We start from the raw sequence: 26131 nt of genomic DNA on the forward strand, positions 1-26131 counted from the left end.
AGGGCGCATACATCTCAGAAATACCTTTCAAAGCTGCTTGAATGCCTGGAAGGTATGGCTTTGATGTCTCTGTTCGCTTCTCTGAAGGGGGCAGGCCAGCTTATTTGGGTTCCTGGACCATGAGGAATGGGAGGCAGGGACTTTATAGGGTCCTCAGGAGGAGGCACAGGGAGATGTGAAGAGCCCAGGGGCAATGGGCTGGGATTAAAAGTGACAAGGAGATCCTTCCCTCCTCTGTCTTTACTAGCAGGTTGTATGTCCTGGTGTCTGCACCTAATTCCTCTTTAGGACCTTGCGCCCAGTCCCCAGGTTCTGGGACCTCTCCTAGCTGCATACCTCACTGGAAGGAATGTTCCCTTGGCTGAAGGGAACAACCTCCGTCAAGGTTAAGTCCTTTCCCATAGCTAATGAGTGGCTCATGGTGTGTGTGTTTGTGTGTTGGGTGTGTGTGTGTTGGGGCTGTGTGTACGTTATAAAGACCTGGCCCACTGGCCTCAATTTAAGCCAACTGGAAGGACCACCCAGGCTCCAGAGCTCCCTGGAATCAGCTGAAACCATAATTGCCACCTGCGAGTCAGCTGTGTCCAATCCCACTGTATTCCCCCGGTGGTTCTCTCCTGGGCCCTCCATGAATCTCCCTAACTCAAACCCCATTTGCAAGGAGCCCACTGAGAATGCACTCATCCTTGAGGTATCTACGCCTTTGGCACCCAGAGAGTGGGGAGCCCTTGAGAGGGCCTGGGACAGAAGGCAGCTGGACGGCACCCCTCTGCTACAGGTGTCGGAGCTTTGCTTGGAGTCCCAGCTTCTTCCCTTCCCCTGGGCCACTTTGCTGCCACTTGAGGCATCCACTGAGCTGATCTTTAAGGCACCACTAACCAGAGTCTCTTTTACAGCTGTCCTGGGAATTTGCCTGAGAGAGTATTCACAGAGGAGCAGTAGGCAAAGTGAAGCGAGGCATGGGCTTGTTAGGAGCAGGGCCAGCATGTGTCAGGTGTTTGGGAAAAGCTGGAGCGGGCCGCGGCTTGGCTACCAGGCCTAAAGAAAGCACACTTCCTCCTATTGCTGCACCTGGGGTGGCCATGTCTGCCCAACAGGAAGGTTTCCACCCCCTTCCTGTTCATACATGGATGTAGGAAGTGCCAGGGAGGAACTCCGGGCTAGCTCCAATGCCAAGAGTGACCCCTTGAGTGAGCAGTCCTTTTTTCCTTGGGGGAAGGGACTATAAGGATATAGGGGTGGTCAGAGGGGCAGAGATATAAGGGGAGGCCTCTTCTCAACAAATGCCCCTTCTGCTGCTATTCACAGTACCCTTCAATGTCTTCCAGGACTAGGCAGGCTCCTTCTTCAGGGAGCTGTCCTGAGCTCTCCTCTCTGTCCAGGCAGTTGCCTGATCAGTCATTGGGCAGAGGGTCAGGAAGCATCTGGTGGTCTCCTTGGGGAACCCCTCTGGTACCATCCTTTTCCTGACCCAGCAAGGACAGGACCATGATAACTTGGGTTACTAGATCTATCTCTACCATAGGATGATGAATAGATGCCAACTGCCTATTGGCTGGCATCACACCAGGCTCTCTGCTTAGAGACCTTTTCACCCTCCCCATGGTGCCATGAGAGAGTCTGATTATTCCTGCTTCATAGATCAAGGATCAAAAGTTAGGGATTTGGGCTGAAGAGATGGGTTAGTGGTTAAGCACTTGCCTGTGAAGTCTAAGGACCGCAGTTTGAGACTTGGTTCCCCAGGACCCACTTTAGCCAGATGCACAAAGGGGCGTACGCATCTGGAGTTCGTTTGCAGTGGATGGAGGCCCTGGCGTGCCCATTCTCCTCCTTTTTCTATCTGCCTCTTTCTCTGTCTGTCACTCATAAATAAATAAATAAATAAATAAATAAATAAATAAGTCCAAGGTCAGCAGGGTGATAGGTGGTGGAGCTGGGCTTAGAACCCAGATTTGCTGACTCAGAGCCCTCCTTTTCCCTGGGGCATCTGGACAGGTTTGAAATTCATTAGGTGCTCAGTGGAGGTGGGGATAGTCAGTATGCAAACATCAGGACCATCCTTGTAGCCTTGTCTCTAGCCGGGTCATCGTCACTGTTCCGTATAGAGGGTTTGCAATGTGACACGGGCTGTGTGGTAAGTTGCTCATGTCGAATTCTCACTGTGATTGCTGTAAGGTCCTCATTTTAGGAATAAGAAAAAGCTGCCCCTGGAATCACTCTTCCAACCTGGCCCTGGGGCTCCTCATGCACCTTGGAGGCCCATATGAACTCCTCAGCCTCTGATGTTCCATCTCCAGTTGGGAGAATGGCGCTTTCCGTGTGAGGAGGCATGTAGGAGGCCCAGGGATTTCTGGCAAGGTTCAGTGAGGTCCCAAGACCATGTATCCACTATTGACCAGCATTTTGATGCAGTCAGCGCCTGCCTTGGGGTTAGGATGGTCTCTGCCCTCTTTTCCTGGTGGAAATCAGGGAGTGGGTCAAAAGCCAAACAGAGATGGGAAGAAAGGATTCGGAGCCCTGGCTGGCTGCCTGGGCAGTTTTTGGAGCCAGTAACTAGGGACTTGGAGTCCCTGACAGTCATCCCTGTGGGTTGTTTTCCTATCAGCATTCTGCATGTTTACCTTCTTGTCGTGGCAGGTAGAAAGGCCACCGGGATCAGGTTTCAACCCGGGCCTTGCTGCCGGTGAGCTGTGTGACTTCAGGCAAGTCAGTGTCTCTAGGCTTCTGTTTCATCATGTAAGAGAAACGGGGTTCCACCTGTCTTGGCCTACAAGTTGCTCTGAGCTGGGCATGCCATGGCACCTAAGTAAGGACTTAGCTCCCCTAGATGACTCGAGATTCTCCGGGCTCAGCCATGGGCTTCCTGTTCCTTTACACTGTGCTGCTCTGTGAGTCCCTGTGGGCTTCCGATATGCGCATCCTGGTGCCTGTCAGCTTTGCTGGAGGGATGCAAGACTGTGCTTCTGTCCTGGCCCAGCTGTACAGGCCCCAACTAGTAACCGGATACTCATGTGTCCCCTCTCTCCTACAGCGCCGATGCCGGGCAGCCAGCCCCACCTCCCAGAGGCTCTTGTAGCCATCCGTGCTCCCCGTTTCTATCACTGCTGTAACATACTCTGACAAAACTTCCTAGCTAAACCACAGCGTGTGGGTTGTAGTTTCTGGGGTCAGACGTCTGGAACAGGTCTTGCTGCACCAAGGTCTAGGTATTGCAGGGCCTTCTTGGAGAGTCAGGGGAGAACCCCTTACCTAGTTTTCAGGGCTTGCCTGTCTTCCTCAGCTTTTGCCTCTCTCCATGTCCCAAAGCAGCAGTGGCCAGTTGGGTCTTTCTCACATCATATCTTCAAACTCTACCTCTTTTTCTTCTTCCCAGATAAAGACCCTTGTGATGTCATTGGTCCCTCATGGATAACCCAGGATCATCTCCCCGTCTGAAGATCAGCTGGTCCCCAGCACTGACTCCAATTTTAATTCCCTTTCATGATGTAATGTAATATAGTTGTAGGGTCTGAGGATCAGGATGTGGATAACCATGGGGGCATTGTCCTGCATCACTCCTGTGGTGGCCACTCTAGCAGCCTTCCTTTCCTGGCCCAGATGCTGGTGTTGGCTTCTTCTAGGTAAACAACTGGTACTTGAACCCTTGTCTCTGGTCCTCTGGAGTCCATGATATATGTGTGTGTGTGGGGGGGGGGCAGCAGGAGGGGACTAGATCCAAACCAGTACATGCAGAAAGCTTTTACAATGAAAAGAGCACAAAAGTGAATAAACCTGGCTTTAGACACTGAAAGCATTTCCATTGGCTGTGGCCCTTGGGGGTCCTGGTTGGGTAATAAGTAGTCTCCTTACCCTGTAAGGAAGTCCCCAGGAGGTGACAGCTAATCCCCTCCGTATCTTTTTCCACTCTGGGACTCCTGATCCTGCCAGGTAAAACACGTCTCTGAGCTAATGAATGCCTCATTCTCCTCATTTAGCAAATTCCAATTTTAAGTAATTGCTTGAATCAAAGTTATTAATTGGGTTCTTAATACACTTCCAAGTTGAAGCTGGTTTTGATTAGTCTCCATCACTATTAAAATTGAAATGCCATTCTCCACTCGCTGGCGATTTCCCTCCATAGTTCAGTCATCACCAGTCACAGAGCCCATTCTGCAACCCCCCACGTCCCCCAGCATTGCACCTTTCCTGTCTTCAAAGGAGCGTTTCATGATCACAGCCCTACCTTGCAATGGCCAGACACCCAGTGGACCCTCAGTAGCTTATTGAAGAATTCCCATGACTGTTTAAAAATAAAACTTAGAACATACATAATGGCGTCAACTCAGAAATAACAATTCTCAGATTTCCCATGTTAACATTTATCATAGTTGTTCCAAATTGCATAGGTATTATATGTCTACAGTGCTCCATTGCCCGTGAAAAAATTTAGAATACAGCAGATAAATCTCAGGTCTCTATCTTTGTAAATCCTAATCCCTTCCCCTCTTCCCAGCGGTATTCCTCTATAATGAGTTTGATGTATTCAACCCTGAAAAAGAAGGGAGAAGCCTTTCACACGCACTCACATATCCACAGGAAATAATGATATCCCCATGTGTGTTTTCCCTCTCATAAATGGCATTATGCTATTCACATCACTCTGCAACTTGCTTTATTTCACTCAACAATGTGATTTGTAGCTTTATGTCCAAACTGGCAATTCCAGTTCATTTTTTAAGTGCTGTGTTCTATATGAGAAAAAACATTCATCCTATTAACCACAGACGTGTAGGTCATTTCCCTGTTCTCTTTGCTGTCTGAAGCACAGCTGCAGGGGGCGTCCTTCTGTATCTCTCTTTATGTATGGGTTGCTAGGGACCCGCAGTGGGGAAACTCCCCAAACATAGCCAAGGGATGCTATTCTCGATGGAAGCCACTAATCAGAACGGCTGCACCAGCCACACCCTACCTGCAGCTTGCAAGAGTCCTGCTTTCCCGCGCCTTGTCTGCACGTGGTAGCGTCTGACTTGTGCTGCTCTGAGGATGTGATGGGCCTGCCCTGAAACCTGGTGAGTTTCTGGAAAGTTTGTCACTGTTCTTCCATCTATCTGGAAGATCACAAGGCACATACGTGAACATGTTGGTTTCTAATCTTCCACATTTCTTCTCATCTGTTTATGGTCAGGTAACCATGGACCAGGGACGCCTAACAGGGTGAGGTAGTGGGTTGGGGTACAGGAGACAGTAAGAGGAGGGCTGCGAGTGTTGAATGCTGAGGAGGAGGGTAAAGAGACTACTTATTACCCAACCAGGATCCCCACGGGCCACAACCAGTGGAAATGCTTTCAGTGTCTAAAGCCAGGTTCATTCACCTGCTTACATTTGAGGTCATAACGCCAGGAATTCAGAGCTGTGACAGCAGGAGGGGGTTGAGTGGGAGGGCTTTGGTCGGAACATGCACTGGCGTTGGAAGCTGGCTTTCACAGGACTTCAGACAGGTGCCTGGGGCATAGTGTAGGGGGCCAAGACAAGAACAGACATGGGTACAAACGACAAGGGGGAAGTCTAGACCCTATGTGCTCTCCACTGGCTGTGGCTGGAGCACAGCCCATCGGGTGGTGTGTGCAGGGATTCAGAGATAGGCGACATGCTGAGTAGATGATGGACAGGCATGACCTGTCGATCTAACCGAGCCTTCTTCACTGACGGCCGTGCCTGCCTCACTAGCACGCACAACCTGCCTCCCTCACCATGCTTCCCCATCAGAGCCTACTGGGCCTGGAGGAGCCAGGGATGGTCCAGAGGCCAGGCCCTTGGTTCCCATGCTGAGGTTTTGATATGATTCTGAAGTCTGGACCTTCTGAGGAGGAGGCATGGTGGCCCTGGTGACCATTTCAGGGAAAAGCACCAGGCAAGAGGAAAGTCTTGTGGTGGTGGTGGTGGTGGTGGGGTCTTTCCTGTGGCTCTTTTGCAGTAACCCTGGGACAGAACTGGATGAGACACGGCTGGGTTATGGGGCAGGGGCAAGTCTCCAGCTCCACCCACTTCCTGTCCCTGTCCCTGCTTAGTCTGGTTTAGCCTCAGGTTTGATTCTAGGTTGGTGAGGATGCATAGAGGAGGCAAGCTGTATGCACAGTGGTGGAGACATGTTTCCTTAACTCCAGAGGTGGGTGAGCACTTGGAGAGTGGACGCGGGCCCAGAAGGCAGACAACAGGGGGAGGGGGCTGAGGAAATGCACATGCAACACAGTGGCGGTGCAAGAGGCTTGGTGTACTGAGAGAATCATGACCAGAAATGAGCCCTGCCGCAGAGAGGTGAGCGCTGGGGAAGTGGCCAACATTACAGACAATTAAGACATGGGTTAGCTGCCATAATGAATTTGGTCTTGATTCTGAAAGCAATAGAAAACTCCTGAAAGTCATTAAGTAAGGAAGATGTGATTAGATTAGCAGTCTCAATAGATCACCCTGGAGATTGGAGACTGGAGACAGAGGGAATTGTATACTGAAGATGATTTCTTGGCACTTAATTTTTTGCCCAGGGGTTTTCTCTACATTATTTTAATTTTTCAAACTGTCCTAAGAGAAAGATGCATTCGCCAGCTATTGCCACTGTAGTGCTGCATAAGAAGCAGCCACACCAACTGAGGCCCTCAGGATGGTGAGTATTTGGAGCTACAAACTGTGTCTCCCTGGGGCAGCTCTGCTGCTGAGGTCTCTACATCCCTGCCTTGTCCTGGGCCCGGGGCTGGAGGTACAGCGGCTATCCCTGGATATGCTGCTTGGGGCACTCTTAGCAGCATCAAATGGCAAGCTCGCCTGGGGAGCACACTTCCCATCTCTGTTGTTTTTCTCATGTCCACTAATTTCCCCTTGGGGCCAGCCAGTCACTGCCCATGGTGAGACCACGGTGATCATGGGAGAGGTGCGATGAGCTGAGCTTTGCTGCTTGTAGGACTCCTCATGACTTTTCTCTTTCTAACTGATGTTGTTTAGAGCCCTACCTTGGCAACTGGGCCATTCCCTAGCCAGAGGCCTCTCCTCTCCTCTCCCATCCCTGCCAGGGAGGAACACTTTCTTCTGTGGGATGATCTCCTTGTCCTGTCTGAGGAGTATGAGGACCCGCCTGGGTTCGAAGGATCTTGTGCTGCACTAGGTAATGAAACTACCTCAGATCTGTGTGTCATATGCCCGGCTCCCCTTGCTGTCTAGGACTGTGAGGCCCTAGACTCTGTCCCCACCTGGACGTGTCCCCTTGGGGATGGTTTCCACCCTGGTTGTTGGGACTGTGGAAGCTACTGTGGGATCTTGAAGAAGCAAGGTGCTGAGACCACGTCCTGTGTGAAGCCAGTTCCCACTCTAGTTTTTCCCCAAAAGCCACCCTGAGTCAATCTGTCAAGAGGGGATTGTCTTTTTTTTCTACTCAGGATGGTGGAAGATTTTGAAAAAAAACAAACAAACCCTCTTTTTACTTTTTTTGTTTGTTTTTGGTTTTCGAGGTAGGGTCTCACACTAGCCAGGCTGGAATTCGCTATGTAGTTTCAGGGTAGCCTCGAACTCACAGCAATCCTTCTACCTCAGCCTCCTGAGTGCTGGGATTAAAGACGTGTGCCACCACACCCGGCCAAACCCACTTTTTAAAAATATTATTTATTTTTTATTTACAACTGCCATTGCCAAGGCTGAACAGCTCATTTTATAGATGCCTGCCTCTGAGATATTATGTACCTAGTTAAAAAACAATCACATAACACTGGCTGGGTGCAGCCCTGGCTCTGTCACTTACAAATCTTAGAGGGACAAGCTTGGAGGCCCTGGCATACCTGTGATGCAGGCAAGAGCACGATCCTGAATGGTCTGTTTTAAGAGGAACCCTGCTGTGGATCTGGGGAAGTGCCTGTCACTTTCAGTGATGGGATCAGGGGTGAGTCTGGGGACCCCTAGCTTAGCAGCTGAAGAGGTGGTGGGGTAGGAATGACCTGTCTCTCGTCCCCCATTCTGTAAGCCTGTAACACTGTCCCCATTCTCTGGGTGGTGTCAGAGGCCATTTTAATTTACAGTTTTGTTTTCTAAAGATACCACAGAGCCCTTCTGAAGAAGAAGAGTTTTTTTTTGTTTAACACGAGTCTGGGGAAATGGCTCTTGTTTATTAAAACATACCGACACAACTAAACCAGCCTAGCTCTGTATTACCAGAATCAGCCTGAGGCCAGGGTGAGGCAAGGAGATGTGATTTTTTTTATTAAAGGAAACAGGATTTCCACCTGCTTCTTGGCTGTAGGAGGAGCAAGTGCTCTGAAGAATGATCGAGTTCTAAGGGACGGGAGCGCTGTCAGGGAGGAAGGGATGGGACGTGGGATGGAGCGCAGCCTCATGCAGCCCTCCGGTCCTAACACTCCCATGGACCCTTTGTCCAAGTTCCCACCAGCTGCTGTACTCTGCCTGGCACCAAACAGATGAACAAAGAACCTTGTCCAGTGTCCTATTAACCTTCTCTGGTGGCTACAAAGAACCTGCTTTCCTAAGAGCCTGGGCTTTCTCCTGTCACTGGCTTCTTCGGTCCATCTGTGTGCATGCTGGCATGTTTGTGGCTGGCCCTTGGTTGCTCTGGTTCTCTGGCCCCACTTGATGGAAGTTTGTCTGGCTGAACAGCGCCTCTCTCTGTCCTTTCATGCCACTCTTCTTTGTTTTCTGGCATCTAGTCCACTTTGTCCTCAGATTGTAATTTTCTTGGGAATCACTCAGGGATGTGGTGGTTGTGTTCAACGTGTTCTCCTAACGCTCCCCCAGCTGCATGCCTTGCAGGATCCTGTTCCATGGAAGGCTCTGAGGCATGTGACGAGCAGAAATTAGTAGAGTGCCTTTCCCCTGCATGGTGTTTGAATTCCTCATTCAGGCCCCTGTCCTGGTTCTCTGGCCTCACCCTACCCAGAGCTTAGTGCTCTTCTGTGGGGACACTCTTGAGAAGGCAGATACAGCATGTCTGATGCCACATACGACCAGGGCTCTTTCCACCCTCATTTCTCTTTTCTATCAGTTGGAAATGGACTTCAGTCCTGAGAGGCTGGAAGCTGAACACCTCACCTGGAAGGTGGGCTCAGGCCAGGCCAGTTCTAAGAACGAGGGGCTGGTGCTGAATCTCCAGAGGGAGAGCAGGAGACTGTGCCTTTGGAAGCAGGCAGATAGCTGTTTTAGAAATGCTATAACAAGATTCTTGTCCCAATAGTAGATATAGACTTATAATGTGCAATAGGGGGCATATGTGCTTTTAATACAGAATCTGCTCATTCTATTTTGTTTGATGTTTATTTTTTTATTTTAGAGAGTGCAAGAGTGACACACACACACACACACACACACACACACACACACACACACAGAATTAGCATGCCAGGGCTTCAGCCACTGCAATCGAACTCCAGATATTTGTGCCCCTTACTGCATATGTGTGACCTTGTGCTTGTGTCACCTTTGTGTGTTTGGCTTACATGGGATCTGGAGAGAGGTTGAATATGGGCCCTTAGGCTTTGCAGGCAAATTCCTTGACTGCCAAGCCACCTCTCCAGCCCAAGAATCTGTTCATTCTAACTGAAGATGCATAACCCACAAACTTCTCTCTAGGGATGGGAAGCTCTAATGCATTCTCACCCATCAGCTCCCATAAACTGTCTATTCTATAGAGGGTCCCTAATCTCAGGCAGGAGGGACAATGACATGAGACAAGAGGAACAGACACATACAAAAGATAAACAGCAAGACAGAGTTTGGTGCAAGAAAACAGTAATTCACCTGATGCCCCCATATCTGAGCCCCAGCTCTCAGTCTGGAGACCTACTCCTCTATGGCAGATTCTGGTCCTTAGCACATGGTTGAGGGTTGCTAATGAATCTATTGAGCCTTTGCCCATTCTCATCGCTGCCTTCCAGACTGCTGGATGTGCTACCTCGCTTTGTACCCAGGAAAAGTGGAACATGGTTTCCATCGGGCTGTGTCAGCCAGGTAGGGTGCCTGAGTGTCCCTCTTTCATGTATCCTTGCTCCCTTAGTCTATGATTCTCTCCTGTTTCACAGTCTTGTTTCTAGATGCTCCTTGGCACAGTGGGAACCTCCCGCCCCCTCCCCCACCATGCAGAACCCAGGGTAGTATTTTCCATATTCCTAAGTTCCAGGAGAGCAAGCAGCCCCTTTGATGAAGTGAGACACAGGTTCCATGGCCATTTCAGAAACACACCGTGTTTGTATGTGTGTTTGTACACTCCTCAGCTTATCTGCGAATGCTTTTATCTGTATTTATTTATTTTAGTGAGACAGAGAGAGACAGAGATAGATAGACAAGCTAGATAGAACTAGCATGCCAGGGCCTCCGCTGCTACAACTGAACTCCAGATGCTTGTGCCACCTAGTGGGCATGGCAACCTTGTGCTTGCCTCACCTTTGTGTGTCTGGCTAATGTGGGATCTGGAGAGTTGAACATGAGTCCTTAGGCTTTGTAGGCAAGCACCTTAGCCACTAAGCCATCTCTCCAGCCCGATTTTCCTTCCTTCCTTCCTTGCTGTTTTGGTTTTGTGAGGTAGGGTTTCACTTTAGTCCAGGCTCACTATGAAGCCTTAGGCTGACCTTTAACTCTCAGCGATCCTCCTACCTCTGCCTCCCAAGTGCTGGGATTAAAGGCATGTGCCACCATGCCCAGCTCTATTTTTCTTTAATGAGACAAGGTCTCATGTAGTCCAGGCTGGCCTTAAAGTCCCTATGTAGCTGAAGATGACCTGAAACTCCAGAACCTTCTGCCTTCACCTGAAGAACACTGGGATTATAGGCATGCAACGCCAAGCCAAGTTCATGTGCTGCTGGTACCAAACATATAGGTGGTAGAATTCACTGACTTCTGTCATTAGGGAAATACCCTAAAATTCTTCATTTAATCTGAGAAAATATACACTCTTGGCTATCCATGGGAATAGGGCAATGCATTTTCAATGTCTGGACAGATTTGGTTACTTGCAAAATGAAAACAGATATTACACCAGCCCCAGCCTAACTCTCAAAGCTAACAGCAATAATTCCAATTGCTCCTTTCAAGAAAGCAGGTGCTGGGCTGGAGAGATGGCTTAGTGGTTAAGCGCTTGCCTGTGAAGCCTAAGGACCCCGGTTCGAGGCTCGGTTCCCCAGGTCCCACGTTAGCCAGATGCACAAGGGGGCGCACGCGTCTGGAGTTCGTTTGCAGAGGCTGGAGGCCCTGGTGCGCCCATTCTCTCTCTCTCCCTCTATCTGTCTTTCTCTCTGTGTCTGTCGCTCTCAAATAAATAAATAAATAAAATTAAAAAAAAAGAAAGCAGGTGACATCCTCATGTTTATATACAAGGAAACTGAGGCTCAAGGAGGTTAAAGGACTTGGATCTGAGCTTGTTTAAATGACATAAAATGTATGATACTTGTCTTTCTGATTGTGGCTTATTTTTCTGAATATTGATGGTCTCCAGTTCCATCCTTTCTCCTGCAAATGACATAATTTCATCTTTCCTTATGACTGAATAAAACTCCACATGTGTCTGTGCGTGCACAGTTATCAGTGAGAGGAGTTTTACCATCTTAACACTATTTAATCTTGAACATGAGATGTTGCACGTTGCTCTCTTGTGCTTTTTGTTTCAACCTGAAATATATCCTGCAGCTTCCCTTAGTGGTTTCTCTAGTGGTAACAAACTGCCTCAGTTTTTGTTTTATCTTAGAACGTCTTCCCCCACCCCCCTCAGGTTTGAAGAATAACTTTGTCAGATTGAATAGTTTTGGGTAACAGTTCTTTTTCTTTAAGCACTTGAGTGTATCATCACACTACCTTATGTTATGCAAGGTTACTGCTGAGAAATCTACTGGTCGTCTTATAGAAGCTTCTTTCTAGGTGAGGAGTCCCTTTTTTCTTGTTGCTTTTGAGATCCTGTTTATCTTGGCTCCTGACAGTTTGATTAGAACATGTTTGGATGCAGGTTTTCTAGCAGTACATAGAGTGTGGAATTGTATGGTCCTTTCCTTCCTCGTATTTGGGAACTTTTTGCCGTTATTTCTTCAAATAAAGTCCCAGTCTCTTTCTCCTCGAACTTCCACAGCTTCCATAGTGCATGTGTTGGCATTATGGAGCCTGGTGGAGCTTGGTAAATTCCATGGACTCTCTTTACCTTTCTTTATAAGCTTTTCTTTTTCTTTTTTTTTCATTCTCTGAGTGATTTGAAATGCCCTCTTCAGATTAGCTGATTCTGTCTGGTCAAACCTGCTATGGAATAATATTAGTGCATTCTTTTCAATTGAGCTACTGTATTTTTTTTTTTTTTCAGGTAGAGAATTTCTGTTTGAGTCTATCCTTGAGTTCATTTTGGTGGATAGTCTAGTTTTGCTCATGCGTCATTGTTCTGATTTCATTTAGTTGTCTACCTGTTTTCTTTCAGCTCTTTGAGCATCTCTAACATGGTTATTTAGACTTCTTTGTCAGGAAGGTCAGCCATCTGTACTGCGTTGGGGTTGGTTTCTGGAATTTTATTTTGTTCATTTGATTAATCTGTGCTTTTCTCTGTATCTGAATGTCTTGTGAACTTGTTGTGATCTGAGCATCTGAGGAAGCAACCTCATCTCTTGATCTTTAGCGACTGGCTTTGTGCCAATGACAGCTTTTACCAACTAGCCCAGCTATAGCCTCTGGAGCTTCTCCTGGTGTAAGTTTTCTCTGGGCTCTGGCATAGAGGTTTCACTCTTTCAGATTCCTTAAGCAGGTAGCCCGGTCCCTGTTGGGCAATGCCTCGCTTTCTTTCCCTGCCATCTCTGTGTGGGACTGTGGTCTTTGCAGTTCTTGGGTTTCATGGGGCTTGCCTCTTTGCCATTACCTTCACATTGCTGGGGCAAAATACCCACCAGAAGCAGCTCTTGGGAGAAATGGATTGATTTTGGCTTACAGACCCAAGGAGAAACTCCATGATGGCAAGGGAAAGGTGTGGCACGAGCAGAGGCTTGACATTACCTCTGCCACAGCAGGTGGAAACAGCAGCAAGAAAGTGGACTGAACACTGGCAAGCTAGGACCATCAAGGTCCGCCTCCAGCAGGACACCTCCTCTGGAAAGGCTCTAGCTCCCAAACTGCCATCAGCTGGGGATCAAACATTCAAAACCAGCATATTCCACCCCAGCCCCCATAAGCTGATGACCATCCAAGATGCTTAAAATGCAATGCATTCAGCCCAACTTTAAAAGTCCCCATAGTTTTAATAAATTCTGATATTGTTTAAACACCCCCACGGTCCAAGGTCTCTTAACTGTTAGCTTATCAAGCCCACCTGCCCCAGCTTCCTCATTTGCGTGTCTAATGACTTTCTAACTTCCCTTGGTTTTTGCTCTGGAAGTCTTAGGGGCTCCTGAGCCTGGAAGAACACCACCAAGGAAAGAGAAAAATGTGCCACCTGGCCACAGGGCACATTTAAACACGTCAGGTGAGAATCTTTTTTCTCAGGACCTTTACTTCCACCTATGGGAAAATTATACTATATTGGTTTTGTTCGCATGAGTTTCATTACTGCCACCTGCTGGAATCCAAGAGCAATATACACCTCTGATTATGATGTATAGATGCTCCTGTAGGTGGGGCAGGCTTAAATCTGGAATATCCTGAAGTTCTTTGCTATGGGGTTTGTCCCATCTGGTCCTGCCCAGGGTGGATTCCTGGGGCCTCGAGGAAACCTTGTTGAATGTAAAGCACTGGAGGAGGGAAGACCCAGCATCCTACAAACTCCACTGGCCTGCTGCCTCATGTACCTTCTGAGACCACAGCTCTGCAACCTGTCCAGCTCATACCAGCCATGGTGACTTGGTGGCTGGACTGAGTTTGCGGTATCCAAAGCTATTGTCTAGATTGTTGCTGGGGAAGGACTTGACCACTGGATCTAATTGACAGAAGACCTTTGGGTGTCTTTTGTTAGACTGTTAGTCCTTCTCTTTTGGAGGTCAGCCTTACAATGATCATTCAGTCTGTAAATTAGTACTTCACAGTCTCAACATGTGAGCACTAAGACCCTACCTTGTACCGGCACTCTGCTGGGAGCTGGGGGTCGATGGTGAGAGAGCAGGTGGACAAGCACCTGGAATGTGGCAGACACCTCGGCACGTCACTCATCACATCCCTCCACTGGATGACTTCAGCCCAGCTGTGCAGCTGGTGGCCAGTTCCCAATTTTCTCTCCCAGCATCCATTCAAGTGCGTACCCGGAACCTGCTGGTTCTCTGCCTTGAGCCCTTCTCTGTTGTGAGTTCCTCTCACCCATGTAAGTGTGCTCCCATGGGACCCGTGTTAATAAAATGCACCTAGTATTTATTTTAGTATGATAGAGTGTGGTGGTTAAGTTTTGCTTGTCAACTTGACTGGACTTATAATCACCATGAAAACAAATCTTTTGGCATGTCTGTGAGGGACTTTCTAGATTAGATAAGCTGAAATGGGAGGACCCACCTTAACTGTGGGCAGCACCACCCCACAGGCTGGGTTCCTGTGCTGCATAAAGGAGAGCGCTCGCTGAGTACTTAGCACTTATCACGCTTTCTCCTTCCTCTCTGCGGCTGTTACAATGTCACTCTGGCTTTCTGCTCCTGCCACACTTTCCCATCGTGACGGACATCCCCGCCAAAGGGTGAGCTGAAAATAAACATTTTTTTCTTCCTTAAGCTGCTGCTTCTGGTTGAGTATTTTGTCCCAGCAACAAGAAAGGAAGTGATACATGTGTTGAGATGCCCAGACATGGAATTGATGGTTGCATTGGAGGAAATTTATGCTCACAGATCCCTAACACAGGGTGCATGGCGCACTGTACGTCAGGATTGGCCTGGAGGCTGAAGGTAATGATGGCAAGGCATGTACAATAGCCTTTGTGGGGGACGTCACAGAAGGGATGGGAGAGGCAGGTAGGTACAAGAAGTTAGCTTAGAAGTGGTTTGAGACAGGCATGGTGGTGCACGCCTTTAGTCCCAGCACCAAGGTTAGGAGGATGGCTGTGAGTTTGAGGCCGCCCTGAGACTACATAGTAAATTCCAGGTCAGCTTGGGCTACAGTGAGACCCTACCTTGAAAAAAAAATCAAACACCTGGAAGCAAACAAAATGCTTAAGAATAGAGAATTTGAAGGTTGGAAAGATTGGTTCAGCTAGAGTGGCACCCTACCTCGAAAAACCAAAAATAAAAGAGAAAGTGGTTTGAGTAATTTTGGTGCAATCTGGGCTATGGAAGGCATCATCTAGTTGCCTGCTAACTGACCCTGGGCAATTTAGGGTGGGGGAACATATTGCTTGCTGTGAGAGAGATGGATAAAGTAGATAGGTGGCATGTGGCTATGGGTTGACTGGTTTGGGTATTTGAGTACTGGTTTGAGTTGTCTAGGTGGGAGGGTCTTCCTTAAAGCTAGAAACTGGTCAACTCTGGGAAGGCAGTGTCTCTAGAGCCTAGGCGTCAAATGCTAGAACATGGAATACAGAAAATAGGAACAATAGTCAACACAGGAGGGCATCCTTTAGTCAGTGCGATCTGGTTGCTGGGAGATGAGTGCTCCAGGTTCCTTTCATTTAGGGGTCCAGTTTCAAGACTGCTTCAGTGGACATCTCATTGCTGGGACAAAACACCCAATCAGAAACAGCTGATGGGAGGAAAGGGTTTATTTCAGGCTTACAGTTTCAAGGGGAAGCTTCATCAGAGTGGGGAAAGCATGGCAGAGCGAGAAGCTGGATCACACCTCTGAGTGGAAGCAGCCTAAGTACTGGGCTTGGAGCTGGGCTAAGAAACCTCAAGGTCCACCTCCAGCAAGGTTCCACCTCCCAAAGGCTCTGCCAGCTGGGGACTGAGTATGAGGCTTTCCCACAGACACTTGAGGCGACGGGAGATGCTTTGCATTCAGAACACCACAAGACCCCTGCTCAAAACACCACAAGAGCCCTGCTCTCATTGCTACTTGGAGGCCCCAGGAAGACCATGACTCATTCCCTGCAGTATCCACCACACACCTTCGCTGAGCTTGTACTTGGCTGACTCATTCGCTTCCTGCCCTCACCCCTGCTGCCTCGGAGCTTTACACTAGATTCCGCCAAGAATGCATTAGGAAAGCGTCCTTGAGAAAGTCACATTTGTTTTTCCTGAAGCTGAAGGTTGAGGGACACAGAAGAAATCTCTCGGAGGCTAGGAGGAGAAACATGGCCTCTTCTTGGAAGGCTATGATGCCCCTCCCCCCACCTACGCCTCTGTTTTTGCCAGTTCCATAGTATTTCTGTCCCCTGTACTCCAAAGAAACAAGATTCTAGCATGTTTTAAACCAAGGTCTAGCTCTAGCCGTTTATCACAGAGGGGGTGAGTATGTTTAGTGTGTATACGCATTTTCCCTCAGTTCTACAATGTGTGGGGGGAATTGGTGGGTGTGTGCCCTTATGGAACAAGGTAATGCATCTTAAGAATCTGATGTTTGGTGTCCTCCTCAAGGGAGTGGTGACACAGCAGCAAAGTCAGGCTGGTGTGTGGGTAAATGCTCCTCTCCCTTGTCCCCTCCCTGTCAAGATTTCCTGCAGATGCACCCATTTCATGGGGTTATGAGTTGGCCACAAAGGGGACTCTTGGCCCGGTTTCCTACACCACACATCCAGGAAAAACATCCTGAATCCTGAGCAGCTCACCATGGTGAGCCCATCCCGGAGCCCTGGCTTCATGGCCTGACCCCCATGCCAGGGCCTATGTAGGAGCGAGACTCCTACTGGCTTCCTGCCTCCTCAGACAAGATGGGGCCCCCCTTCACATTATCACATCCTCTTAGAAGTGAATTTTTTTCTTTACCCTCCATTCCTTTTACACCCTTTTCTCTTTCAGATCAGGGCTACAGGGGTTAAAATCTTTCACGGGTGCTTATGCAAGCAACTCTAACTTAACTCAGTTGAGAAAATAAAAGGCATGGAAGTAGGAAGGGGATTAATTGGGAAGAAGAAAGGTTTTAGTGGGGGGGGGGAGAAGAGGATGAGAGGTTAATGGGGAGGGGGATAACATCAAAGTCTATCGTATACACGTATGCAAGTGTTAAAAATAATTTAAAAGTCTTGGCTTCCCTTCTACCTGTGTTTTGTGGCGATGTGCAATTCCTTCTCTGTGCTTCAGTTGCCTCATCCGTATGACGATAGTGCCAGGCCTGACCCAGGCTCGCTTCTGGGAATTGGCCCAGGGGGAGGAAGGCTGCTAAAAGGGTGAGGGTGGGAATGTCTTGCTCTTCAGAACACACACTAGGCACAGAAAAGGGAGTTTTCAGACATGCGCTTGCTGCTTGAGCTTAGGAGAGAGGTCTCTTTAGTATTTGGGATTCCACATCTGGCAGTCACTGTGGTCAAGTACCATTTCAGAACGGAGGCATGCATCCTTTTTGGGAAGGGTGATAACAGTGGACACCCAACTGTCCCCGTTTAAGTGCATAGAGGGGCACCTTGTTTGTTCAAGGCCTAATGTCAAGTGGCTCGCCCTTTCAGGGCGCCAGGGGTGGACCGGGCAGTCCTCTGGTGCCAGGGCTATCCACCGCGCACGCCCCCCCCCACCCCCGCCATGCCCTGAGCGTCCTGAGCTGCGCAGACAGACAGGCGGTCGCCGCGCGCGGAGGCCAGTCGCCGCCAGGGGCCGCTGTGGGCACGCAGCCGCGGCCGCCCCGCCTGGGCTCTGTGCGGGATGCCCAGCCCTGCCCTGCCCTGGCCGCGCCGGACTCCTGCCGAATGTGGGGACCGTACTGAGAAATCTGAGCGTCTGGGAAGCGGCATCCCGGTGGCGCCCTGGTGGTCACCCCTCAGTCTGGGACCTCTCCTCTGGTTTCTATACTCAGGGGCACTGGGCCCAGGAACTTGGTGCCCAACTCAGATAGCCAGAAGTCTTTCTGGTGCGCCAGCTATTGCCCGTCTCTTCCCCTCCATTCCTCCTTCCCTCCCTCCCCTCCTTCCACCCCTTCACCAGCTCTGACTTCAGCCTCTCCCTCACTTCCTCTCTCCATCTTTTCCTCCCTGCCTTCTTCACTTGGCTGCCAGACTGTTACATGCTCCTCTCTCCCCTCCCTCCTTTCTCGCTTCCTCTCACCTCTCTCCCCTCCTTCCTGCCTTCCCTCTTTTCTTCCTTCCCTTCCTCCCTCCTCTCCTTAGCTGCTGGCCAGCTGAGAACTCACTTTGATTCTAGTCTCTCCAGACAAGACCCATGATCTGGAGCCCTCTGCCCCCCCCCCGAACCCAACTGGACCCTTTTGACCCGCATCAGGATTGTGGCGGGTGGAGGGGGGAAGGGGAGGGTGTTTAAGCGCACATACTCACCCAGCTCAAGCTGCCAGGGCAAGGTGGGGCTCTCCCTGAATGCCCGTTTTCACGTCACTCTGGGTGAGGTTGACCTTTCCGAGGTCCGGGAGGGCGAGCCTCCGAACTGAGGGTAAAAATGTGGCTGGGGTGTCAGGCTGGCCATTTGTCACCGGTGGGAGCCCAGCAGCTGAGTCCTTGGACCCTGGAGAGAAGGCTGGGAGGCTTAGAGAAGCGGGGAGGTGGAGATCGGAAAGGGGTGGGAGGCAGTTTTCAGGGACACGGGCGGGGCGGGGGACGTCTTGGGTGTGCTGGTGTTTGCTCTTTTAGACTCCATAAGGAACCTGAGCGGCAAGAGGGGCTCCCCAGTAGGAACTAGGCCGATGTATTGCCAGGTTCTGCCTGGGGGAGGCACTGGTGAGCTACATAAAGTTTTTAGGGTCTTCCTAGGAGGAGAGGGTTTCCAATCTGAGAGTCCTGTAAACGGGAAAGACCCTGCGGCCAGGGACTCTCCTGGCAGAGGACTGGGCACGAAGCAGGGCGGTCTTTGGTATGCTGGCCTTCCTTCACCACCACCCTAGCCTCCTCTCCCAGCCTTCCTGCTAGCACTGTGTTTCCACAGAGCTGACAAGGTAATGAAAAGAATTTAAACATTATGAACAGGGGACCTACAAACTCATATTTTTAAAGGCAGATATGAAAACTATAAAGGGCATAAACGTGTGAATTTCCCCCATCTCCGACCTTGGCTCTCAGTTCTTATCCCGGAGGCAACAATTAGTATCAGCTTCCTGCACAGTTTCCCAGATACTCTAAAACTACAAACACATACGTCCACATGTCTCTCTTTAAAAATATAACACATTATACAGGCTGATCTACACCTTGCCTTAACTTAAAATACGTTTTAAAAATATATCTTCGAGATAGTTCAGTATCCCTATCTGAGTTTACTTTGTGTCTGGCTGAGTAGTTAAGGCCATTCCCTGACTCTGGGGACACGAGTCCCTTCCCCTACTGACTAGTGACTGTAGTCAAATGACTTATCCATTTTGTGCCTCAGTAGTTCATTTAAAAATTAATGATAATGATAACCGATGGTAATAGTACTTATTTCACGATGCTGTTGTGAGAATTCGAGCACACACAGGAAACAGCTGAGGGCCTCGTGTGCAGTCAGAGCTCAGTGGGTGTTCCACAGTAGGAGCACCACCGTTTCATCTGGCCATGCTCTGCTCTGTCGTGGGCCATGGCGCAGGTCCTGGGAACCCTCTTCCTAAGCCTGGCCTTGACACGTGACAGTTGTGTGTCCTTGAACATAATTTTTCAGCTTCTCTCATCCTCCCCGTCCTACTTGTAAACCAGCATTGTAATCACTTGCGAGATTGTTGGGTGTCAGGTGAGATGGTGGGCATGAAGGCGTTGAGAGTGGGCCTGCCCTGTGACAGTGATGACAATCATGTATGAAACAGAAGCAGTAGCTGTCCTCTGAGGTTGTAGCACGAGCCAAGTGTGCAGTGCATGTGGCCCCTTGTGGGCACCCGGTAGCCTGTGAACTCTGCCTTCCAGCTTCCTCAAGCCCTCCCGTGGTGCTGTTCTCACGTTCCGTGCTCCTCTTTGATGTAACAACCATATTATCCCGGTTTTATTTTTTCCGTTTTTGGTTTTCTGAGGTAGGGTCTCACTCTTGCCTAGGCTGACCTGGAAATTACTATGTAGTTTCAGGGTGGCCTTGAATTCATGGTGCTCCTCCTACCTCTGCCTTCCAAGTGCTAGTCTGGCTTTTATCCTAATTTAATTTTTTTTTTTAGAGACAGTGAGGGAGGGAGGGAGAGAGAGAGAGAGAGAGAGAGAGAGAGAGAGAGAGAGAGAGAGAGGGAGGGAGGGGGAGGGAGGGAGAGAGAGGGAGAGGGAGGGAGAATTGGTGTGCCAGGACCTCAGCCACTATAATCAAACGCCAGACACTTGCGCCACCTACTGGGCATGTGCCACCTTATGCTAGCCTCACCTCTGTGCGTCTGGCTTATGTAGGATCTGGAGACTTGAACATGGGTCCTTAGGTTTCACAGGCAAGTGCCTTAACAGCTAAACCGTCTCTCCAGCCCTTATCCTGATTTCATAGCAAAAGAAACCAAGGCTTAGGAATGTGAAGTAAATTGCATAAGGTTACACAGCCGATTGAAGTCCAGTTTAGGGTATGTCTGATTTCAGGCTTGAGGGTGTGGCTGGGCACTCATGTGGCGCACAGGCTCTTGGGTTCTCCTTTCCTTCCTCCTTCCTCTCTTTTTCTTCCCTCTTTCTCCTTCTCTTCCACCGCTTCCCTGCCTCCTTTTTCTTCTCTTCTTTTCTCTGCCTTTAAGGCTCCTTCCTCGTGTTCCCACCTCCCTTTCTCTGACCCTGTGCGTATGTGGCACATAGGGCTGATGTGAGCATGAGCCCTGGGAACGCAAGAACGGGAGAAGCCCAGGACAGACCAGAGCTGTGGGGCAGCAAGTGTCATTTCACGGCTCCTGCATGGGGGTGCCTGTGTGAGATGGGGGTGCCTGTGGGTAGGGGGTGTTGATGTCCCAAGCCCTCTTGGTGAGGACCCCACCTGTATGCAGTGGGAGCAGGCTTCAGTGCTGAGCACCCCCTCCAGATGTGGCTGACCAGCCACTTGCCCCACAGGACTTGCGCACCTAGGGCCACAGTGAAACTTCACAAGACTCATTCATTTTGCTTCTATTGCCTCTTGAATAGTCTGAGCTATAGGGCTTGTCTGGAAAAGGGCTGATGACATCTGTGGAATAGAACCCACTGCGTTTGGGTGTGGTTTGTCTCCTGAAGGTTCATAACTTAGAAGCTTGTCCTCATTGTGGTGATGTGAGAGGTGACTGAGCCTTTGAGAGGTGAGGCCTAGTGAGAGTACCATAGGTCACTGGGAGAACATCCCTTGGTGGGATTAAGGAAACTCTATGAGACCCCTGAGCTGTCTCCAGAGCAGTTGTGATAAGAGCAGGTGTTATAAGTCTAACCCCTGAGCCATTTTCTCTTGGTGTGTGTGTGTGTGTGTGTGTGTGTGTGTGTGTGCAGTTGGGTGGGCACACATGCATGTGTACATGGATGTATGGCATATGTGTAGAGGTCAAGGACAGCTTTTGGCTTTTCATTCTCAGGAATGCTACTCACTGCGTTTGAGGCAGGGTCTGTCCTGAAGCCCATCAGTTAGAATAGACTGCCTCTACAGTGTGCACCATTGGCATTTTTATGTGGGTACTGGGGATCTGAACTGCGGTCCTCATATTTGTGAGGCAAGCAGTTTGCTGGCTGAGCTTTCTGCCCAGTCCCTGCCCTCTCCCTAACCCAGTCACTATCCGCCTCCTATTTGGAGATGTGACTACTCCCTTCCTGCTCTTGCTAGTGTGACGCTATCTGCCATGAGTTTCTCATCCGAGCCTGTCTCAAGAATTGTGTTATAGTCACAGGAAATAGACTATCACAGGGTTCCAATAGGAGAAGACACGTAGACACTAATGAGGCTTGAGCCCAGCCATCTGTAGAGAGCAGGATATAGCAGTAGAATGATGATCTGCAACCCAGATCCTCTGCCTGTTCAAACCCAAAGCCTACATGGGGGGTACTTTCACTCTCCTACAGTCCAGGAAAACCAGGGCCCTGAGCTGAGTGAAGTCTCCTACAAGGATCAGACCCAAAATGTGTCTGTGACAGCAGTAAGCGGGTATGAGCAATGAACGGGCTTAGCAGAGCCTAGACCAGATTCTACTCCCAATCTTTCTGGAGCTTTATGGCTCTGGTTGCTAGGCTTTCCAGCCCTGGCTGCCAACATCCTTCCTGGCTGGCTCACCACACGCACATCTGGATACGATTGTCTGCAGCTGCTAGGGAAGGACACTGGCTGCAGTCAGGGCTGGAGGCCTGGGCTGTGGAGACCTCACCAGGGCCCTGTTTGCTCTGCTACCCAGACGCCCACTCAAAGCTGGGCAGGGGGGCAGAGCAGAGGAAAAGAAAGGGAGGCATGTAGGCATATGGTATTGGGCTGGTTCAAGCATATCTTTTCCTTATGAAGCCTCTTCTGCCTTTCCCTAGCAAATCAGAAAATCCAAAGGGGAAGCTGGTGTTACTCTAGTCGCTATACCACGTCTAAATCAAGCAGGGCTGCCGAACACACATGCTTTTGCTTCTAGACTCATCAAAGGAACTTCCCGCCTGTACAAGGTCCTATAAATACACTCTTCCACTGCTCATGTTCCACACTCTCCTCTGATTTTTTTTTTTTTTTTAATGACTTCAATATTACCAGCAGTTCGCCTTCTTCTTCTGGCCTCATGCAGTCATGGGCCTCATTCCAAAGCTCCAAACACCCACATTTGTGAGGGCCGGTAGGATGAGGAGGGCATTGTTAGTTGAAATTAATTGTTCTATGGCACAGAGGGTGACAAAACTTGCCCAGGGAGGAGTAGAGACCTGCTTTAAGTCACACAGCCAAGATTCACCTTGAAGTGGCATATTGCAGGGGGTTTGAGACTTGCTGCTGTGAAGACTTGTCCAGCAAACTGTTTATACTCCCAGCAGTACAGCTGGAGATATGTCTTACGTGCGATGGAACCATGTCAAGCAGAATGGTTTAGAATGGAAGGCACTTGGTGGGGCTGGCAGAGAGCAGGCCTGTCCTAACTCCCAGGGCTGGGGTTCCCAACTCACTGATTTGGGTCCAATTCAGTTGGACACTCAGATTCTGATTTGGAAATAATAATTTTAATTATTAATGACACCAATATTTGTTATTTCAAAATTTTTTTGAGACAGAGAGAGGGTGTGTGTGTGTGTGTGTGTGTGTGTGTGTGTGTGTGCATGTGGAGGCCAGAGAATCATGTTGGGTGTCTTCCTCAGTTTTAAGGCATGGCTTTTCACTGAACTCAGGCAGCCAGCAAGCCCTACGCATCCTCTCGTCCCTGCGACCCCAGCATAGGGATTACAGGCATACGGAGTGCTGCTGTTACCATCACATGGCTGGACAATAATCTAACCAGAGCAGCTTATTGGAGGAAAGGGTTTATTTCAGGCTACAGATTGCAGGGAAGCTCCATCAGTGGCAGAAGAAGCTGGCTCACTTCCATAGATGCCTAGCAGAGAGACACCACCACATGGCCAGCAAACACAGCGAGAGCTCCAGCTTCTGTGAACACACCTTAGGGCTTCAAGATCCACCCCCCAGTGGCGCCTCCTCCAGCAGGGCCTTGCCTGCTGGAGACTCAAGTTGAAAGCCTAATCAAAAATGCCGCAGGCTACGGGGGACATGCATTCACATTGTAACTACCACCTTGGGGATCAGAACTCAAGTCCCCAGGCTTGTGCATCAAGCACTTTACTCACTGAGTCCTCTCCCCAGCCCATCCACTGCTGTGATTTAATGAGTGTTAACTGTGTGCACCTCTGTGTCTCGTTCCATATGATTTTTTGCTTTCAGGCAGGCACTGTGGGTTCCAGCCTGCAGCTGAGGAAACTGAGGCACAGGCAGGTTACATGCCTTGGCCTTGTCACAGACATGGAGCCAGGCTCAGACCCGGGCCGTTTGGGCGCTTCTCGCCTGCTGCCATTCTCTTTGCCTCACAGACGAGAGCTGAAGGTTCATGGAGACATGGATGGAAAAAGGTTGAACGGCCTATGAGATGGGGGCCAAGGTGCCAGGGCAGAAACCCTCTCTTGTTGGGACTCTTCCAGCTGCTCTCTCTTCTTTCCTGGGGCCCCAGGGCCCCTGCAGCTGAGCCCTGGCTTCTCGTGGCTCTTGCACATCCAAGAGCACATCAGAGCTAACTCTTGGGCTGTGCCTGTGGAATGGGCGCCTTCCTACCCAACCAGGAGCCAGTGGGGCTCCTGGGAAGCCTCATGCCATGACCTGCCCTTGGCTGCTGGCCTGTGCTCCCATCCCAGGTCAGCCGGCACCATTGGCCGTTCACGCCTCTGCCAATGCAAAACCAAATGTGTGTGCAGCTCCCGGGGAGAGAATGGATTTGACCAAGCCTCCTGCTGGCTGGCCTGCCTAGGCCCTTCCAAGCAGCTGACAGGAGGTTAGGGAGACAATCTGGGGTCTGTGCCCATGACATTCTGGGCGGCAAGGGCATTGGCTCTGGGCTGGCTGTAGCCCTGACAACGGGCAGATCCATACTGGGACATGTAGAAAGGCCAGCAGAGACAGAGTTCCTGGCCTCCACTTGGCTTGGGTACAGCTCTTCCTAGGTGGTACTGACTAATTGAGGGAGTTCTGGACTTCAGGAAAATCTTCCCTAGACGGGGGCGGGGGAGGTGCAGGATGGAAGCTGTGAGGAGTGTGCTGAGCTCACTAATGTGCACCACTTCCTGCCTGTGATATTATTTTACTGGGTCTTAAAAGTTTTCCTTCTCTGGGGCTTGGGCACTTATTATAGATAAGACAAAGAGATGGAGTTGGAGGAGGTTTGGGATGGGTGACTGGAGGGTGGACACAGCCCAGGCTTAGAGTAGCTGTGTGATTTCTGCGGCTACGTTGTGTTTTGAAGTGTTGAACTAAACAACATTCAAAAGGATTTGCTGGTTTCTTTTCTGAGCAGCCAGGGAGAGGAGGCCTATCCCTCCAAGGTCCATTTCTTTCTCAATCCCCAGCCCTGAGGCCCAGGAGTCACTGGTCTTAGCTATTGGGGCATCAGTGTGTACCTCCCTTTTGGCTGGGTGACCTTAATTAAGCCATTGAGATTTGGTAGCAGGTGGGAAGGTGATGCTTTGGGTGGAGTCCTACAGGGTAGGTGGAGGCAGGACCCCTTTTCCCAGAGGACTCTAGACCCTGGTTTCTTTTTAGCAGCAAGTTCATGCGTTGTCTGCATTGTACTGGGCAGAGATGGACCAAGCAGGCGCTGAGGTGGTCAGCTCAGCCGCCTGTGGTCCTGTTACAGGTTTCTTGCTTGGTTATGATGCAAAAGGGGGTGGGTGGGTAGGGGTAGTCGTCCATCTAAGACCATGGCCTCTCCTGTCCCACTCTCCAGTGATACTCACTATCTCCCCCTTGCTCTCATGATGGGGAAGGGTCTCCTGAGGTGCAGGCCAATTTGCAGTCTCCTGTCCCTAGTAAGGCTTGCTGTTCATAGACCTGTGGGAGGAACCTCATAAATCTCATAACTTTCTGAGATTCCTGGTCTTGTGAAGCTTGCTGAATCTTCAGATCCCTCAGGGTCAATGTTTTGATTTAGGAGGAAACAGCTACACCATAGTCATGTTACTGTATCTTGTGAGAATGTACAGCCACAGAGTTCCTACTGTTCATAGGTGGGTATCACATGGCTTGACTCATGATGTTAGCCTTTGCGTCTGTGTAGAATTCACATTTGCGAGTCCTGAGAGCCAGTGTCTTAGAGAGTGACCCTCAATCCCAAGGGGTCTAAATAGGACAGAGAGGGCTCACAGCTCTTCAGAACTGGACGGAACATTGTAACCTTTTCAAAACTAACCAGGTGTAGAATTGAATTCAGTTACCATGCGCTCCTCTTTCTGTGCCTCCCCATGCAGCCACACCTTTACTAGAATGAGCTGTCCTACTTTTGGGATCATCTATCCTGTATCAGGATTCTAGTTGCTCTTACAACATCCCTCCTCCCTACCATGAAGGCAGGAGTGGGAGCTTTCCTGGCCCTTGTTACTCAGCCCCTGCCTCCATTTCTTTCTCCTGCTGCAGGAGGCAGGAATGTTCCATGTGAGGGAAATGTTCAGAATGGTGTCAAGTGGGGGGTGGGGGAGCCTGGAGTCTATTCCAGGGGAGCAGGGCACCTGTAAAGCCAGGAGACTGATCCTGAAATCTCTTCAAGATCAGAC

The 26131-nt window shown here is 49.8% G+C and overlaps 1 long non-coding RNA gene across 1 annotated transcript in view; it reads right to left on the reverse strand.

The window, feature by feature from the left end:
* LOC123457623 overlaps positions 1-18459 on the reverse strand; it is a 29397-nt gene extending 10938 nt beyond the window's left edge. Inside the window, exons 1-2 of the long non-coding RNA XR_006635083.1 lie at positions 18314-18459; positions 17091-17254 (exon numbers count right to left, since the gene is read on the reverse strand). This is a non-coding gene — a long non-coding RNA (uncharacterized LOC123457623). The remainder of the gene's footprint in view (positions 1-17090; positions 17255-18313) is intronic.
* Positions 18460-26131: the final 7672 nt, after the last annotated feature.

Source organism: Jaculus jaculus, chromosome 1 (genome assembly GCF_020740685.1).
Source record: "Jaculus jaculus isolate mJacJac1 chromosome 1, mJacJac1.mat.Y.cur, whole genome shotgun sequence".
NCBI classification, from domain to species: domain Eukaryota; kingdom Metazoa; phylum Chordata; class Mammalia; order Rodentia; family Dipodidae; genus Jaculus; species Jaculus jaculus.